Source organism: Anopheles coustani, chromosome 3, assembly GCF_943734705.1.
Source record: "Anopheles coustani chromosome 3, idAnoCousDA_361_x.2, whole genome shotgun sequence".
Taxonomy (NCBI): Eukaryota; Metazoa; Arthropoda; class Insecta; order Diptera; family Culicidae; genus Anopheles; species Anopheles coustani.
The window spans coordinates 66,664,697-66,683,479 of record NC_071288.1 but is presented as its reverse complement, the minus strand read 5'-3'; the positions used below and the strand labels follow the sequence as shown (position 1 = coordinate 66,683,479).

The 18,783-nt window shown below is 40.8% G+C and overlaps 1 protein-coding gene across 1 annotated transcript in view; it reads right to left on the bottom strand.

The window, feature by feature from the left end:
- The window catches only part of LOC131265570 (fat-like cadherin-related tumor suppressor homolog), a 199,511-nt gene that overhangs the window by 84,587 nt on the left and 96,141 nt on the right, over positions 1-18,783 (bottom strand). The window contains exon 2 of the mRNA XM_058267860.1: positions 14,546-14,605. The gene's annotated coding sequence lies outside the window, so the exon portion shown is untranslated. The remainder of the gene's footprint in view (positions 1-14,545; positions 14,606-18,783) is intronic.

The window sequence follows — 18,783 nt, the reverse complement described above, 5'->3', positions numbered from 1 at the left end:
TGTTGCTCTAGTAGAAAAACAGAAAATAACAGTTCTTCCTTTAAAGTAAGACACAACAACTGCAGGAAATAAAAAAGTACTCAAAGATGATTGAAGAAGTGTGTAATAAAGTGATTCACTGATTGGCCATTCTTCATCTAGCTGCCCTATTTCATCGTAGCATTTTCGATCGAAAATAACTCCCATCTAGCACACGACCGCAGATTATCAATTGGTTTTTCACGGAGATTCATTTTTGGTCGGAAAGAAAAGCCATCAGAAAATGGACGCTTGCTTGGAAGAAAAGACGACAGAGGGGAAAAAAAGGATGATTCCGCGGAGGACGTGTACGATGACAGATTTCCAGATAAAATTGGTTGACCATTTATCATCGACATTGGGAAGGGGAGGCGAAATGGGTCTAAGAGCGAAACCAGCGAACCATTATTACTCCACCGGGGATGATACGCTCGGGCGGGAAGAAGAAAAGCCGGTCGCCCATTTTGAGGGCAGTTCGGGAAAAATCTTTGTCGGAAAATAAACGGGGTGTTTGTGCCGTCTGAAGCAACCACACTCAGAGGTCCCACCGGACAAAAGGAGTCTTTCGGGAAAGTGCTACCCCGGGAAGCGAACACAATAAGCCAGTGGATTTCCTTCGGCCTCGTGGGTGTTCCACTCGGGAATCGATATGGAACTAATAGCTACTCACAGACCATGCAACATTCAATCAATCGTCACACGTGATGACTTTAAATCTTCTGTGAGCTGACATTCAATTTCCTACACGCTTGAGCTGGCGTCCGGCTTTGGAAACAGATGGTTATTGGGAAGCACCCAACTGACATTATGGTGGTCAACGTGTAAGCCTTACATGTGAAGGCTCGGTCCAGCCGAACGGAACCATATTTAACGTGGATGAATGGCTTTATGTTTGTTACCATTCTTTTCACCCTTAAAGGCTTAATATCGCACTGAAATAGCATATCGTGCTAATGTATCGAATGAATTGAACCTTATTACTGTGAATAATCGATCGGCGATTGGACATGTCACTCAATTAAAGACAGCTGTTATTAGACAAAACGTATGTTTTAGAAGAGAGGACTACCAAATAACTGATATTAAATTGTTGATAGTCGAACATCTTGCTGGAATACATAACCCAAAGTGCATTAAATCAAAGGCCCTGATAGTGAAATAACATTTATTTTACAAAGAACTAACTATGTATTTGCTAAATAGTACTTGAACTCATGTAAAAAACTTAATGTGAAAAAAAATTTTAAAATTGGAAAGTCTTAAGCACCCAAGCGAAACTATTTTACAAAAGATGAAAACTAACACTGACAAGAATAGAAGATAAGTAATTGAAAGAAATCTTTTAATTTGAGTACTTTCTATGAAAAGTTCTCAAAAAGTTGTTTTCCTTTCTTTATACTTTCAAAATAAAATTGAAGGACTGAACGTTCAACAATAAACATGTTGTAGAGAAGTACCGAAAGTTTTAAAATGGAAAAATGAGAGCCATAAATTTGAGTTGTTTCGAATAATGTTAAAATACATAGAAGAACGCTAGACCTGTTAATGCCTTTCTCCGGTTCTCCAAATGCTTTCTCGAATGCTACAAAAATCAGCTTTTTTCCAAATGTATTCCTCGTAACCTAAGGTGCCGTTACCTCCGGTGTCCGACGCGATTCAATGGCCCACTTTTGCGACGCCTCCAGACGAGATGAGGCGATAGAAAAAAAACCCAGAATGATCAACTTGAAAAAACGCTCGAGCCTTGGAGGTTGGACTTGGCTGTTGTTTGATAAATACACTTTTCACCTGGCAGCAAAAGCTCGTTCCGAATGGAGCCGACCAGCACAAACACAAACTGATGCACACTTGGGAACACTACAATGATATCTTTATGCTGCAGCAAATAGAAGATTCAAACATTGAGCACTTTTGAGTGAGAAAAAAAACTATAAGTAAGCGAGAGAAAAACCCAAAACCTATCGTACGCACTGGATACTTTTTCTTTGCTTATGTGCTCTGTATAACACAGGTGAAAACGGAAAACGTAAGACGAGAGATTTTTTTTCGGCCTTAATTTTGTTTTCAACACTTTCGAAGGCTCTTTTGAATCGACAAAAACCTCCCTCACTTCGCAACGATTTCTCTTCCTTAAGCCCTTTTTCCTGCCACTTTGCACGTTCACTAATCAACCAGCGAATCGATTGCCTTCAAACAACACTTCCTATCAGCACAAGAGCGAAGCGACGAACGAAACCTCGCGTACGATTTAATTAAACTTTAAACCCCTTAACATTCAGACCGATTTTAAATGGCTAGCTTGTCGCCGGAAACGAACATCTGTTTCGGGAAGGGAAGGCACAGACGGGTTTTTTTTCGTTGTAAACAAAACGCGCAGGGGTCACTCGCAGCAGCATTTGAGGGACCATTTATGCTGCTCACCCTTCATGGAACCGAAAACTATGCTGCGTTAAACGGGCGAACAACAGCAGGCCATGCCGCACCAACACAACCGATCGGCCGAGGGCAACATAATCCGGTTTCGAGCATAAATTCTTCCTATACGGATAGACATACATACACACACGCAGAACACGGCAAAGATCGTGTGCGCGGATCGATCACACCGGCACAAACACAAACATAAACATCGATCTTCGACTCGCCAAACGGCGGTGGTAAACGGGGCACGATCGGCCACTGGAAGCTGCTGCTGCGAGATGTTTGATGTTGCAGCATCAATTATTTTTTTGCCAGCGTTGCAGCTGCAGAGACATTTTCTCGCGGCATACCGCTTCCCGCACACCAACAAACAAACAACCTACGAAAGGCACAAACACACACACATACAGCTCAATATTCACCTAGGCGATATTTCATTTGGAATCGATTCACAAAAGCCTGCCTTTCTTCCTACGGGATTACATTGCTTCATTCCGGTCACGCACTGTAAATTTATGGCTTTCGGTTGCAGGTTTAATTAAAAACACCATGTGTTGACGTGATGAACCCACCTATAAACCGATGGAACATCTGGTAGATCGACGCAAGAAAAATACACAACCAACATTAACTAACCGAAACCCCGAATGAAACTAACCAATCATTCACCGGAGCACATTTGCTTGCTTTTCAAATCATGCAAGTAGAACAGAAGGTAAAAACAACCTTAAAACAGGCATATCAATCCACCAGAAAGAAGCACAAAGGAACCGCGATCGGTGAGTAAGAAACGCGCACAAGAAAGAACGCGAACCGCGACGTCTGACTTCCGAGAGCTCGGGTCGGTTTGAGACTGAAGGCGGAATCGCGAACCGTGCGCCGCTCGAGCCGCTCAGGGATGGTGGAAAAAAAACAACCCCATTCGCCATCTCGTTCTTTCCACCACCGAAAAGAGGGTGAAAACGCACTTCTTGAGATGTTGCTGTAGTTGTACGGGTGTGTGTGTTTGTGTACGCAATGTGCAGTCTCTGATGCTGCTGCTGCTGTATGCGTTCGTCGCTTGCACACAGGCGGGTCGATTGAAAGCAAGGAAGGGAAAGAAAAAAGGTTGCCGAAGCATAATAAACCCCCGTTGGGCTCTGGAATGGGATTTGTAGCCCCGTCCGACCCTTCCCTTTCACACGTGGGCCGGGAAACATTGGTAGGTACACCACCTTCGCGTTTCGCAGATCCGCGTAAAAGTCGAACCGGTCGGCGCAGTTCGGTTCATCGTAGGTCAGCAGAAATTATCAACATTCGATGCTCAGGGCCTCTTTTTGGGTTTTGCTTTTTGCCATCGGTTTCGAATGAAAGATGGGTTAACGTTATATTTGGCTCGTTCGAGCGCTGTTGAGTTCAACAAAATAAAATTCATAATTCTTTCCCAACGATCAACTCATAAATGGAACCTTTACGGGTTGCATGTACAACTGTTAAAAAATTAAAAACCATTATTACTATCTATTAAACAGTAAGCAAAAAAATACAATTTTTTTGTTGATAAAAGATAGGTTTGCTACACGATTAACTAAAAATTAACTCATCAAAACATATAGCGCAGCTTTGATTACCAAAAATATGCAAATAACTGATCCTTTAGCTTGACATTAAAAAATGTTTTACTCTTTCTGCAAATGTATATAACGCTTATTCAGTTATCCAATTACTCCGTATCATCTGGTTGTTACTTTGAGAACAATGCTCCAAAATTGGAGATTTTCTTCGAGGAACTTGGTATGCGGAGTAAACATTTCAAAATTCAAACTGTATAAAGTTTACCAGGAGAATGGTTGGTGACCAGACAATGTCAGCACGACGTGCTCAACTATGAGCGGGCCATAAAAGATGGAGAAGTAGTCTAAATACTCTTAGTACAAATAGTATCACAGAACTTAGCAAGGATAATCAACAAATCAACTTAAAACACAATTTAATAGACATTGACCACACAACACGAGTAACAAAGCCCAATTTACTAAACTGGAGAAAATACGGTTTCAAAATTTACTGAAACTGACGTAATTTTGGTCCGATTTAAAAGGTCCATAAAACATGTCCATGCTATAAAAGGAAACTATATAATAAAAAAACATTCCAAGTCCACATTGAAAGTGACAGGAGCTGTGAAAAATGACTCAATGAAGAATATTTAAACACTTCAAACCCAAACCAGCCAAAGCTTAGCTGCCGAAAAAAAACCTGTCGTCCATATCTTAAGTGATAGTTTGTTTTCTAATTTCTATGATCCTTGTAACAAAATGGTTGTTGCATCTGAATATTTTCGACGGACCTTTCTCTCTCTTTTCTTCTCCTTCTGTTCCCATCAGGAACTGAGGTTCAGTGAATCACCGCGGTTCGCCGGTGTTTAATTGCCTTCGGTAAGCGTTTGAGATAGCGGGGGTTGTTCACCGATTTCTTCACCGTTTCGCTCCCTCCTAACGCTCCACTCGGTTGCGACACCGGATTTACATTGACTCAAGGTGGCGTCTGGCATTGAGTGTTGTTTAGAAGCGAACGTGAAGGAAATATTCGGAGCATCGCGAGATAAGATAAACTGAATCAAAAATACCATGCCTTGTGCGCCGCGAGCTGATGCCGGCAGGCAGTGAGGGTCCAGTAAAACACACAGATAAGCACGCGTGCTCCTTCCCGACCGAAAACCCGACGTCGAAAAAGAGGAACCAAAAATCAACATACAAGATTAGGATGCAACTCGCTCCAGCTGTAATGACGAGGTTGTTCGGGAGTTAGCTCTAGACGGGAGTAAAGGCAGACGAAGTAAGCAACATGCCATTGAGGCCATGCTGATCGACGGCGGGGCAATGAAACCGTAAAAACTTGCCACATTTTCGAAGTACCCTGCTTCCAGTGGACGCGAGTGCTTGAGTGGTGATGTATTTGTGCCGACGAATGCAGTGCTCAGGATTAAAGAGGTTCATAGAATTCAAAGATCTATTCCACGATGGCCAACGGCGTCTGGAAAATGAATGTGTCTGCATACGATCATCACGTCACTTTTTAAAAGTGACAAAACAATATTAAAAAAAAAAGTGTTTAAAAAATGCAGTGAAAATTCTGAATGAAAGATAAAAGTGATTAAACATGAATAAAAATGAGCATATATTATAAAAGTATTGAAGAAACTTGATCGTCATCACAAATTAAAAGGTGTTTCTGCAGTTCTGCAATTTCAGAAGCTTTGTACGAAATTTTCCTCATATCTTAAGAAGCACAAAGAAATATGTTTTCAAAGATAATATAACAAGCATGCTAAAGTAGACATTGTTTTGCAAACTTAATATCGACCTACTTTTCCTAACACGGTAAAAGGGAATATAGTATAGACGAAAAAATCTTTTCCATTACAGTTCACCCTATAGTCCTATGAGAACCGAGGATGAGAGCGAGGATTCAAAGTTTCTTAACTGCCAACTTAACAAACAGTTTTCAAATATCACGTGAAAGCTGTTACAAAACTACTAGTAGATGCATTTACTGACTGATTTCAAAACAAATATTCTTTCTAAATGAAAAATAATAGTGGTCATCCCATCCTTTCAAAGACAAGACAAAATGAAAATTAAAAATGTTTCAAAAAAATTGTATTAAAATTTCTAAGTGAAAAATAAAAGAGATTGAAAATGAATATAAATGAACATGTATAATAAAAGTAAATAGATTTACGAAATTTGATCTTTATCAAAAATTAAAAGATATTTCTGCAATTCGTCAATTCCAGATGTTAAGTAAGAAATTTTCCTCATAGCTTATGAAGCAGAAACATATATTTCTTCAAAGATAATGTAACAAGCAAGCTAAAGTAGACATTGTTTTGCCAACTTAATATCCAACAACTTTTCCCAACGCGATAACAGGGAATGGAGTATAGACGAAAAAATCTTTTCCATTGCAATCCGTCCCATTCCCTTTTTTTAGTCCCATCAGAATCAGCGGGGATTGAAAGTTTCTTAACTGCCACAAACAGTTTTCAAATACCACGTGGAAGCGGTTACAAAACTCGATGCATTTTCTGACTCCTGCAATCCGCAACGGCCAGCGGTTTCAATGCGATTTCGTACAATATTGCACCATCGTCAGTCAACACACACACACACATAGGCAAACAAGATCGCATCAGAAAAATAAACACCAGCACGATAAGGTAGTCAAGAGTGGACGGCGCTGAGAACCGCGGAAACCTCCTTCTTCCAGGACTTGAATGCATCCTCCCGGGGGGATGGGGGGAGTGAAAAACATGCTTCCCGCAATTTTACAAAACGAACCCCCGGTGGCGGTGTCGGAAAACATCTGGTTCCCGCTGGAAACAGAGGCGAAAATGAAACCGGGCAAAGTGTGGGCTCCGGGCCAAATGCAGATTTTAGAATCCTCGCCTAGAAAGTCAGCGCAAGTTTTCACAAAACCCGACACCGGGGCGAAGCTGGAAAGAGGGACCTTCAACGGGGCAAAATATAAATTGATCGCAACGTCCTCCCCATGATTCGATGCAGAAATGTGGCTTTGAGGAAATGTGTTAAGCAGAAGAAAAAAAAATAGAAAAAACACACACCGAGCAAGCGCAAAAAGTTTCGTACGAGCGAACGACAACAACAAAAAAAGCACGGAAACATGCTAATGCACTTCCTATCACTGCGTCCCGGCCCTTTCGCTTCCATTTCCCACACAACCTCGAGCCCGTTTGCGGAAGAAGTGATGCAAATATTTCCCTACCAGCGCCCGGAGAGAGTGTTGGTCAAGAATGTTGAAGAAGCTTCTACGCTCGATGTCGGGAAAAGGAAAACCGTGCGAGTACTACTAAGTGGAAACACGGATTACCCCCGTCTGCGTTGGGTGGACGATCGGGGAAGCGAACGGGGGGGACGAATGGCTGTGCCGTACGATTGGAGTTACCCTTCCCTTCACCCCGACACACTTTCCGCGGCTCTCGGACGATCAGCGAGCAAATTGTATTTATGGAAGAAATGCACGAACGTACCAACGGTGCAGTCGGTACGCTTTTACCCAGCATTTCCGACACGTAGCACGGGTGGGAGGGGGGAAATTTGGTCAACTGGCAGGCACGGTTGGAAATGGGTTTTTGGTGGCGATGGAAAAAAGCCCCAACATGCATCTCCATCGGTTTTCCAAGAGGCGACAGGGAAACGAAATAGTACTTTTTTTGTGATTGCGAGGTGGAAAACACATAACTTGAAATTATTCGACCTTGCACATGCATAAAGAAAGTAGAAAACACAGTTCTAAACATTTCATCACATCAATAATGTGAGGGAAAACGATAATGCATGTGCAATAAGAACTTTCTGCTTTACTAGTGACGTTCACTACAACTTTGGTTTATTTTGTGGAGTTGAAATAATAAATGTTGGAGTTGCAACGCCCTTTTAACACCTTCTGAATCTCGCACTCTTTAATTTTTACATTCATTCTCATGGTTATTTATGTTAAAAAATGATAGTTGTAGACAAGAGGCGGTAAGTGAAATTTAGTTTCATTAAAAAGGGACTTTGGAATTCCTCAGTCAATACTTATGGGAGTTCCAAAATAAATAAAATAGTTGCTAACACTCAAATACACATTTTTATTGTAATCTTTAGGCGAGATTCATTCATATGAATTTTTCATCTAAGATTCATTCAGATTGACTGATTAATCTTTTGGGATTCTAATCTTCATGAATCTTTCCTGGATCTTTCATTCATTTAACTTTTTTTTGGTCTTTATTTTACGGTTCGTCTAACATTTAAAAATCTTTGCGATTCATGAATCTCTCAAGGAAAGATTCATGAATCGCTAAAACGATGCAAAGAATCATTCGGATTCATGAATCTGACTCAGAATTACACAATTCTCCACATTTTAGCTTAATTTTGTTTATTTTAAAATCAGCCACAAAATGAAAACATACAAAAAAAAAATCACAACAACATGAAACTTCTACCTAAATTATACCTGAAACAATGCAAAATTTCAAAGTCGTTGTAGTTAACATAGCAATGAAAAGATATAACTTATTAAATCGCATATAAAAAGTAGATATTTATATTGCCTTTACTATTTACAAAATTCAGGCATATACCTTTCAATGGAAAAACATAACTGCACTCTCACAACTGCATACAGTTTGCTCTTCATTCTCAATCCCCTACATTGGCGAGGGTTACCAGGGGCCTTTTTAAGAGAAAAACGAGCAAGGATATTCTTTTGCCACTTATCTTTCAGCTTGTTGATGCTGCAGCTGATATTTATTTTTCTTTTCGAGAATAAAATAGCGATCCCGCATGTACACTCATTAGACGCCCGAAGTCTTACATCGTGTGAAGCGATCCCTAGGGGGAGCATATACCAACGTTGCCAGTGACTATTCACCGTTCACCGGGAGACGGTGCTACCGTCACCGGGAGTTCGTCACCTCATTGCGGCAGTTTGGAACGGTGAGAACGAGTTGTTCTCTCGGGAGTTATCACCGTTGCACGGGAATGTCAAGCGGAAATGCAAACTGCACCGTTAAGAGGGTTATGTTTTGTTCCCTATTCTTCAATAATCCTTCCTTCGAGGGTGTGGATTCTCGTTTAAAAGGATTTTATTTTGGTTTTCAGTAAAAAGGTGTACGAAGAGAAAATGTTGAGCATTACACATTCATTACCCGCTTCACACTTTAGCGCATGACCCAGTTAATCAAACAAACACATAAGTGTCACTAGAAAAGGGATTCATTTATTTTAAGCCTGTAAGAGAAATAACCAGAGAAGTTGTGAAAGAAAAAGTGCAATGTGTGGCCAGATTTATAAAATCAACCAAAAACAAAAAAAGTCCCAATGCAAACTTTATGACTCACGGTGAGATCTGCAGTGGGCATCACCGTTATGCGACATGGTTTTATTTCGCCGTACTGTTCCCCCTCAAAAAAAGAGATCAAGCAGCCTGCTGCCAGCTGATTCATCTTTTTGGCATTTTGTGACGTGTTTATTAGACCGCAGCGAGCAGGTTTCCGGAGATCAGCATGGGTAGCAGAATGGGCGCGGTAAAATCACGATGCAAAACCCCTCCGAGCGAGCGACCGACGGTTGAGAACGATGATCCTTGTGATGGTAGCAAAAGCCGGGGAAAATGCAATACAGAAGAGCCACCACCTTATACGGGCACACCATCCATCAGCATTAGGAAACCCGGGAACATGCCGTGTGCAGCGTTGGGCGCAGTGAATGCAGCTGACACCACCGCATCTCGAATGCAGCTTACAGCCCATTGCACTCCGACTGCGGTGACCGTGTACGGTGTGTGCACAGCTTCACATTTTTCCGCAATATGCACCGGGTGCGGTAGCAGATGGAGAAAAGTTCTCTTCCAGCTCAGCCGTTTCGAGGCGGAAGCTTCTTTTTGGGGGTGCTTTTCCGCTTTCCAATTGGTTCAGTCACAGTACCAACTTTTATTCAGTTATTTACTTTCTTTTTGGTAACTCATACCGCCCGGTAAACCATCGATGTTGGAATTGAAAAGTGTATCTGTTACCAGATGTGAAATGCAATGATACGTACAAGAAAGGCAGCTTTAACACAGGCTCAAAAACACATATTTTAGTATACTTTAAATGACACACGAGACAGTAAATAGCAATGAGAGAAATTGAGTAACCGATATTCTATTTGACATAAAACAGGCTTTCGATCCATATAATGGAATGTTACAATATGTAGAGAGAACATTTCAAAAGCATAGAGGATATCTTCAATTGGTTGAGAGAACTTTGCAATCATATAAGGGAATGTGTCAGACAACTAGGGCAATAGAGCAAATCACCCGGACTGTCTGACACTAACTTCACAAAACTCATCGTTTTTATGCGAAGGAATGATATAACTTTGGATAATAAAATATTTGAAAATCGTATAAGTTGTTTGGGTTCGAATCCCAACCGAGACCGGACCCGAGACGGCGTGGGTTCGAATCCCAACCGAGACCGGACCCTCCCCTGTACGAGAGGACTGACTATCCACGTACAACAGGGAAACAAGTCTCGTAAGCCCTTAACGGGCAGGCATGACTAAGAGGTCGTTACGCCAAGAAGAAGATAAGTTGTTTATCCCCTATGCTAAATGTTCCCTCTATCTATTGAAACATTCCATTATATGAATCGAAACCCTGTAAAACACAACATTAGACGTCAACTTTTCTAAGCGTTAAAAACATTCGTTGAAATATTGCTTTTCAATGTTTTTTCTTTGATGTTTTCTTTTTTATTTTGTTTCCGTTTTTTTGTTTTTGGTATTGCAGGATTTAATTTCAAAGTGATGTCGCCACGATAATAATATTTAATTTGGCAACTCCTTCCTTATCAAAACGATCAATTGTATGATCCTTGAAGGATGGTTTATTTCTCATCAAGTTCCCACTCCTTCCTAATGGAAACAGTTAAAACAAAGGTTTGTTTACAAATTAAGCACGCCCTACGAGCATCATTTGAATTTGCGTCCAAAAAAGCACGCACTGCCAATCGATGCGGGTTCGCAGATGCACAAACCCCTAGCGCCACTCCATTTGCAGACGAAAGCTTAATTGAACGGAAAAGCTACAGCTTGTGGTTTTTCTTTCGCTCCGTCGCTCATGTCGGCCTGTTTCATTTTTTCTCTTTTGTTAAACGAACCTGTTTCTACCATAAGGGAAATGGTTTCCGGAGAAAAGGGCACCTCACGACGACGGCCAGGCTGGAAAGCTGCACCCAACCCACCCACAGGCCCGACGAAGATACAGACGAACGCCGTGGCCAGAAGCGAACAATTCCATCACTTTGCACTTGAGCATGATAAATGCTCCGCAGGGAATGTGCATACACACATGGCAATGGATGACGGTGAAGCGAAAGCAACAAAAAAAACTTCGAACAAACACAACCGCTTAAACCACGAGGAAATGTTCCGCCGGTTGGCATTCCAGATTTTCCTGCTGCACGGGAAGACTGTTTCTCATCGTGTGCGCCTAGGTTCGGACATACTTTAAACTGTTCGCCATCGGCATGGATTTGTTTGGTATGTGGGCGTTTGTTCGAGTGTTCACAGTACGGGTTGGGGAAGAAAATGACGGCAACAGCGGAATGGAAACCTTATCTTAAGCAATTTGTTAGGGAAACAAACAATAATACATTGAACTGTTTTAAAGAAAAGATAAAAGACTTACTAAAAGTTAAAGTAGTCGATTATTATGCTCTGCAACCTTGAAAAAAGCATTTCATATAAAAGCGGGTTAGATGAAGCAACTTGTACAAACTCTCTTATTTTAATCTTTTCCTCGCCAATACCACGAGAGGGTTAAAATAGTTCCCCAGCGATTCCCACCGACTGCACCAATTTATTCCATCATGTGGTCCCACCAAGTCATGATCTCACCATCCGCAATCATTAGCTGAGCGGACGATAGGACGAATGTCTCCGACCTGCCCCTTGTATTTGCGTAGACGCTGGTGTTTGCATTGAATTGAATAAGTCCACGAAAGTAATGCTTGAGCAAATTATTTGCTTAATTGAATTGACATGAGGTCAGTGAACAAGATTGGATCTTGGATGTCTATTCTGTGCAAATTGAACGTAACATTGGCTGATGGATCTTGTATGAGTACAATCGACTGCTATAGGACCAGAGCAAATAACTTCATTCATCAATTAATTTTAAAACCTTGAGGAAAAGCTGAGAATTGGTTATTTATAGAAAATTAACGATTTGTAGTAGACAAAAGTAGTTCAAATTCAATATAGATGAATAGATGATTCTAGATCGAGTGCATTAAAAACAAATTCTGCGTTTGTCAATAATATTGTTGATAGGCAATATTTAAAAAGTCTTTACAACAATAAAAAGATTGGCAATAAATAGATTTTTACTAACTAAACCAAACGAACTCAACTGTACTCCGTTTAATTCCTGTGCCCCTTCGTTGAAGTATAATTATCTAAACTTTATTTCTACCTGGGAAAATATCATTCAGGGGAAATCTAAATTGATATCCCGGATGAATTACCCTTCGCAAAGCGTCTCCCATAAATTGCTCAAATGGTATGCATAAAATCACCCGTTAAGCTGGTTATTGCTTCTATCCTATTTACCGGCTAAGCCTACCCACCAGCCAGGTGATAAACGGGGGGGGGTGGCTTTGAATGAATTAAAAAAGGCGGGGAAAATGGAAGCTGCACGACAATTCGCGGCAACGGTATGCAACGGTGAGAGATAAAAAAGAGTTACATAAACATATTTTAAACTCCCATAAAAACCATTACAACTTTCTCTATAAAGATAAAAATATTGCTACCTGCCGCGGGTGCACCGGGGCATACCGGGGCGAGTGGGGGGTGCGGGTGTCGCCGGTCGCAAATGCTATTCGCGGCGCAATTTAAATATGCGAGAATATTCGCCGACCACCTGCTTGCCTTCACGAGAACTCTATTTTATGCAGCAAAGATAGCGACGTTCCCGTACAAAAGCGAAAGGTACCGCCCGGAAGGGTCTCGGAGCTGGAATAAAACTGAAGTATAATAAAATGGTAATTGTGTTTGTTCATTGCTTTGATCGCCTCAAGGCGTCCTACCGACGGCGAACTCAGAATGAATATGTACGCGTCTTAACTATTATTAAAATAAACAAATATCAACATGATGCAATAATATTGCGATTTAATTTCAACAAGACTAAAAATAAAACCGCACGAATGAAATAACACATTTATGACTAAAGGGACTTCAGCAAGAATATTTATACTTGTATAATATTATAATCAATAACTAAAGCTCGTTTTATGCATCTGGTAACTCTGCAGTGTTGACTTTTCATTTATAAAATGTAAAAGAACACTCAATGGTGGTATTTGACTCGGGTTCTTCAAACTTTAGGTTTTCTTTTGCACTTGCTTTACATCGCTCTACTTAATCGAGGCATCAAAGGACGAGCAATCCGTCACGGTTGATCGTAAAATGTAGCAGCAAATCCCATCCCTTGTCTATAAATTTTCCATTCCGAGCAGCTGCTGGCCACCGGCGAAAGCGGCACCGCCTGCATTTGATGATACTTCATTAGCTTTCTTCACGCTTTCGATGGCCTTAAGCTGCCTATTAAAAGTCCTCACACGTGACGAGACCGGGACGAGTTTTAGGGCGTACAACTCGGTTCGGTGTAGAACATCGGCCCAGCGTGAAGGTAAAAGCTTCTGGATACACTTCCCATAAAAGATACCCCCGGACTGCAATGTGTGTTCCTCAACGTTGAAAGCCGCCGGAGTGCTCTGAGTTGGGTAGTCAGTCTCTGTTCTTTTTTATCTTTCGAAGACAAAGGTAACGAAATCAGTCAACGTAGCCGGAGGTTCTACTCAAGAAACTCAACCACGTTCGACACTGAGCAAAGTTATTGCCGCCTATTGAGCCAGAGGTTAGGGGCAAAGGAGCAACCTATAAACTTGCCCACTAGCCCTTTTTCTACATCCTTCTGGTTTTATGCGTAAAAAACTAGCCTAATCGTTGCGCAAAAAACACACACAGACACGCACGCAAAAAAAAAGCTCGAGCCTTAACGCCCATGATCGTAAAAGTCGAGTTCTAAAATCGAATTATATTCCCTCCAGGTTCATCGGGCGGTAACGTTGGTAAGACGTGATTAGCTCCCGTTTCAAGCCAAACGTTCGAGTTTAATCGAACTAAGAGCTGCAAAATCAGTTTGGAGTGCAAAGTTGGGCTATAGCTTCGTTCAAAGTTAACGTTCAACCCCTTTGCTTACTTTTTACGCTTTATGTCCTGCAGATGAACAAGTCCAGACGTAATTCGGAACAGAAGTTTGGGGAGTTTTATTTCCACCGTTTCATGTTCACGACTTCAAATGTTCTGACCTTATCGTTAGGCTCGACCAACGTTGCATAAATCGTATATCAGTCGTATTTCAAGAAGCACTTTTGGGATTTTTTTTAATATACTCGTATTTACACTAGTCTTTAGTTCAGATTGCCAACGAATTAATAAAAAAGCATCAATGACTTCAAAACAACATGTAAGACCACATAATAAAAGCATTATCTTACCGAGCGATCAGAGTCTCTAAATTTTGGTTTGGAAGCCTGTCAATTATCCGCTTGAAATATCTGCAAATAAATAAAACATACGGATGAAGATCATAATGCAATGAAGCTGTGTGCTTTGTAGTTAACAAATCTTGATTTGGCCGAGAAACAATGACGATAAAAATACTAAATATATTATGGCTAGACGTGATGAGTACAACAGCTACTGCGCCCTAGCCTAAATCACCTGCCATGACAGATAAAATCAAAGTTGTTTTTTTCCGTTACCTAGTTAGTATCCGCACCTTCGTTATCGTTCCATCGTAAGATTGAAACAAAGGCTGATCTGCTGCACATCCTTATCGGAAAAGTCGTTAGTCGAAGCGCGGGGGAAAAAATGTTTGAAGACGTTCACCTGAGGGGCTGATACGGTGGCAAGGAGAAATTATAGTAGAAGTTGATGGTGAAGGTGAAAATGCAAATTAAATCTCATCAATCGCTGAAGACTAACGAGGCGATTCCGTGATTACTCCAGAGTACAAAGCGAGGAGCGCCACGCTGCGCGAAATGAAGTACGTGCTGGTGAAGAAGAGGTCTGTCATAATCAAGCACCGTATTCTGTCTTAAGAGAATTCAAATTACCACCTCTTCCGAAGGATCGCGCTGGATCCGGTGCAGCGCAGTTCCTTGACTGGCAGTAGGAATATAACGCCATTTTGCCATTAGCATGATAATTCAGTGGCACGGCTTGATTTGGGTAAGGTTTATCGGGAAGCTTGAAGATTTACCAGTCAAGTCTAGGAGGATGCTCGGATAGTACGAATTCCAAGAAAAACCTGAGGTGGATTCAAACAGTCACAATGTATTGCCAACTGGACTAAATCTTGAGTAAGGTAAAGATAGATAAGCTTACAAAATTTAAACAAAAATAAAATACCCAATGCATGAATGGAACAAAGACCATATTTTTGTATATGAAAACAAAACAAGTTATTGAATAGTTAAAAGTTCAGGTATTTTTATTATAGTATAACGGACGTTGCCGTACTGTTAAAAAGTTCAGGGATATCAATTGAAAATTATGAGCACGATTAATTTTTAGAATATTTATTCACAGCACAAACTTCATTTGAATAAAATAAAACAAAGTTTAACTTTTTTTAAAGTATAATAAATCACAATACCAAAGCATCCAAGATTCGTTCCATTTAATTCATACAAAAGAAAAACATATCAAAGAGGCAGCTTTAGTTTGAACTTTTCACGAACGAAGAAGTTCGAAAGCGAACGAAAACAATCGCGAAGCGAAATTCTGATGGCACAAAAGGCTACCGAAACTTTGGTTGAAGAATGAGCATCAATCATACTTTTTCACACCTCGTTTCAGGTGGCTTTTTGTCCGTCTCGCGTAGACTCTTTGCCCCGAGAGCCATTCCTATTCAATTCGAACAATAAAAGGTTCGCAAAAACCACTTACAAATCAAGGTTTCCGCTCAGATGAAATGCTCCGTGTCTTTAAAATTTCCATTCTCTATTGTGAAAGTATAAAAATCGAATCGGTGTGATTAAAAAGCTCACTCCCTGTCAGATACATGCAAAATTATTTTACAGAATAATATAAAAAAACGCCACAGCCATTTCAATACCTGAAATGACATAAATTAAATTAAAGAAACGCAAATGTTTAATATTGAATGAAAAAGAAAACACTACACAAAAACAATGCAATAATCAAGCAAATACTCAAAACCATTTTCAAGAGATGTCTGATAAGCTGCATGGTTTCTTGTACGTCCTTGTCTCCAATAATTTGTTCCCTGCCGGTCAACGCAGTGACCGGTTTGCAAATTTGGAACGTGAAGCGTAGGAAAATTACGCGGAAATGAGCATCAAATTACTTACAATTTTATCGTTCATTTTTGCGCTTCTGTTGGACGCAGTTGTGCTGAGTGCCAGGGTGAATGGGACGCCTCAAGAAAAACGGGCGGATGCTTATAAAAAGGAGCAGCTTCCGGCTGAACCCGTGACCGGCACAGAAATTGTCTAGTTTTACACTTCACAACACTCTCGCTGAAGGACTGAATTAATCATCCTCTTCAGCGTTTTGGCATCAGATGGTCTAAGGGGGCGCTTGAGAAGAATTATGTAGGGATATATTTCAAAACGACACAAGGTTGCATCAAATTAAAAAAAAAGAAATTAATATGGAATGAAAAAATGGAACGATTTGAATTTGTGCAATAACAAAACGAAAAAAAAGTCATTTGGAACATAACCCCATAATTGTGAGCAAATTAAACATACAACCGCTGGAGACTAAATCAGGTTTATGTAAAGCAATGAATTATGGCAAAATTTGAAAAACACCCCGAAAGTTAACACTGTCTTCCGATCTCAACACAAACGAACCATTTAATCAATGAAACGAATTTTCAGCAACCACTTTTCCGCTTTTCTCAATCACGCCCAGTTATCCTTTTTCCGCCCTATTTTACGGACTGGCACGGTTCCGAATGATGTGGCCAAAGTCTCCAATCTCATGGTTTTGAGTTTTACTGTCGTTCCCCTTACCCTCCCAGCAGCTCAACCCCATCGACTCGATAGCAACGACATGCTGGTGGCTTTAAAGAATGCGTTTTTCATTCAACAGAGCTCGAGACTGTACCAGGATCACAGCTCGTTCATGCCAACGGAAGCGGAAGCGAAACAACTCAATAATCGAATCTGCTCACCCAACCAAAACCCCAATCCATGAGGCGGAGAGGGCGGAGTGCTAAGATGCTTAGGATGGAGTTTTTCCGACTCGTTTTAGCTCGACGCAGCGTTTACACCCAAACCGAACGCTCCAATCGGAGAAATGGGGCTGATGGTTATCCAAAAAATCAATACTGGCGTTATAAATAAAGCTTAAATATAATAAATTCAAGCTCAGGACTCGCTATTTCGCAGCTGGAGCAAGATAGAGTTTTGTTACTGTTTTTTTCTTCTTGTATGCAAAGGTTATTTTGAGCTTAGCGAGCACAATTTTCGCCACAGTTCGCAGCATGCCTGAAGCGATGTTGGCACTTTCGCTGGTTCCATGTTTATGACCGGGAAGGGTACTCGGGAATGATCGTCGCTCGCGGATTATCGAATTATGTTAAAAACCACCACCTAGCGAGCAAATTTTACCGAGCAACTAGGGAACTGGGTGCCGCTTCAAGCAGATAAATGTCGCGGAACAGATTGTCTTGCTGCGCACCATTAGGGTGGTCTAGTCGAGTGGGAGGACTGGCATAAAATTAATCAACCCGCGAATTATTAAATTACTCTTTCCCTCGGTGGGCGAAGGGAAAGGATTAAAGAACATAACGTAAACAGAGCAGATAAGAAATTATTGAAAAGTAAGCTTATAAAAAACCTACATGAGGTAAAATATAAAACTATCGTAAACCAACCAAAAATAAAATTGGACAAAAAGTAAATCACATGCTTTATATATTTGCCATTACTTAAATTAACAGTAGAATACAAACTTAAAGTGGATATATAGAGAGCGCGGAGACGAAAATCGTATAAAGCTCAACATTGCAGCCGGTTGCGAAAGACTATTTTAGTTCATCCAAAGAAAAACCCAACCAAAGATAGCAATAAAAGTTTTCTCTTTCGGAAGAGGCATTCCTGCCTTGCCTTTTGGTAATATTAATTTCAACCAATCGATTTCGGGAATTTCTATCGAACCGTTCTCGTCACATCATAGTGCTATTCGATACAGACTTGGGTCTGATGAGGTTTAAAAATGGCTTGACGATAAGATTGTCTGATCCAGATCGTTCGGTTTCACCATGGTGGGGCATGTGACGAGCCGAACCTGAAGGAACGAAATCGAAAGGAAGAGGCGCTAATGCCACATCAAATTTCAACCCACCAACTCACGGTGGAAGATTTACGCCGATTCTAATAAAGATCCAATTAGTATTTTGGTTCTATTCGGCATTCGCGCTAGCTTGGGCTCATCGCGCTGGCGGTCGTAAATAAACAAACGCCGAAGAACCGTAGAAAATGCAATCGATGGGAAAAGCGTGAGGAAATCAAAGTTGAAAAACGAAATAGTCAATAACGAAACTTTTCTCAGGGGAATATAAATTCTTCGAGAAGATTCGAGATTTAAGTGGAATTGAGAGCCAAGAAGACACTAAAATTATTTGAAATGTTATAATTTTTTCAAAGTAGCTCTTCTAAGGTTGCTCAATAGTTATGTCAATTCATTGGTTTATTAA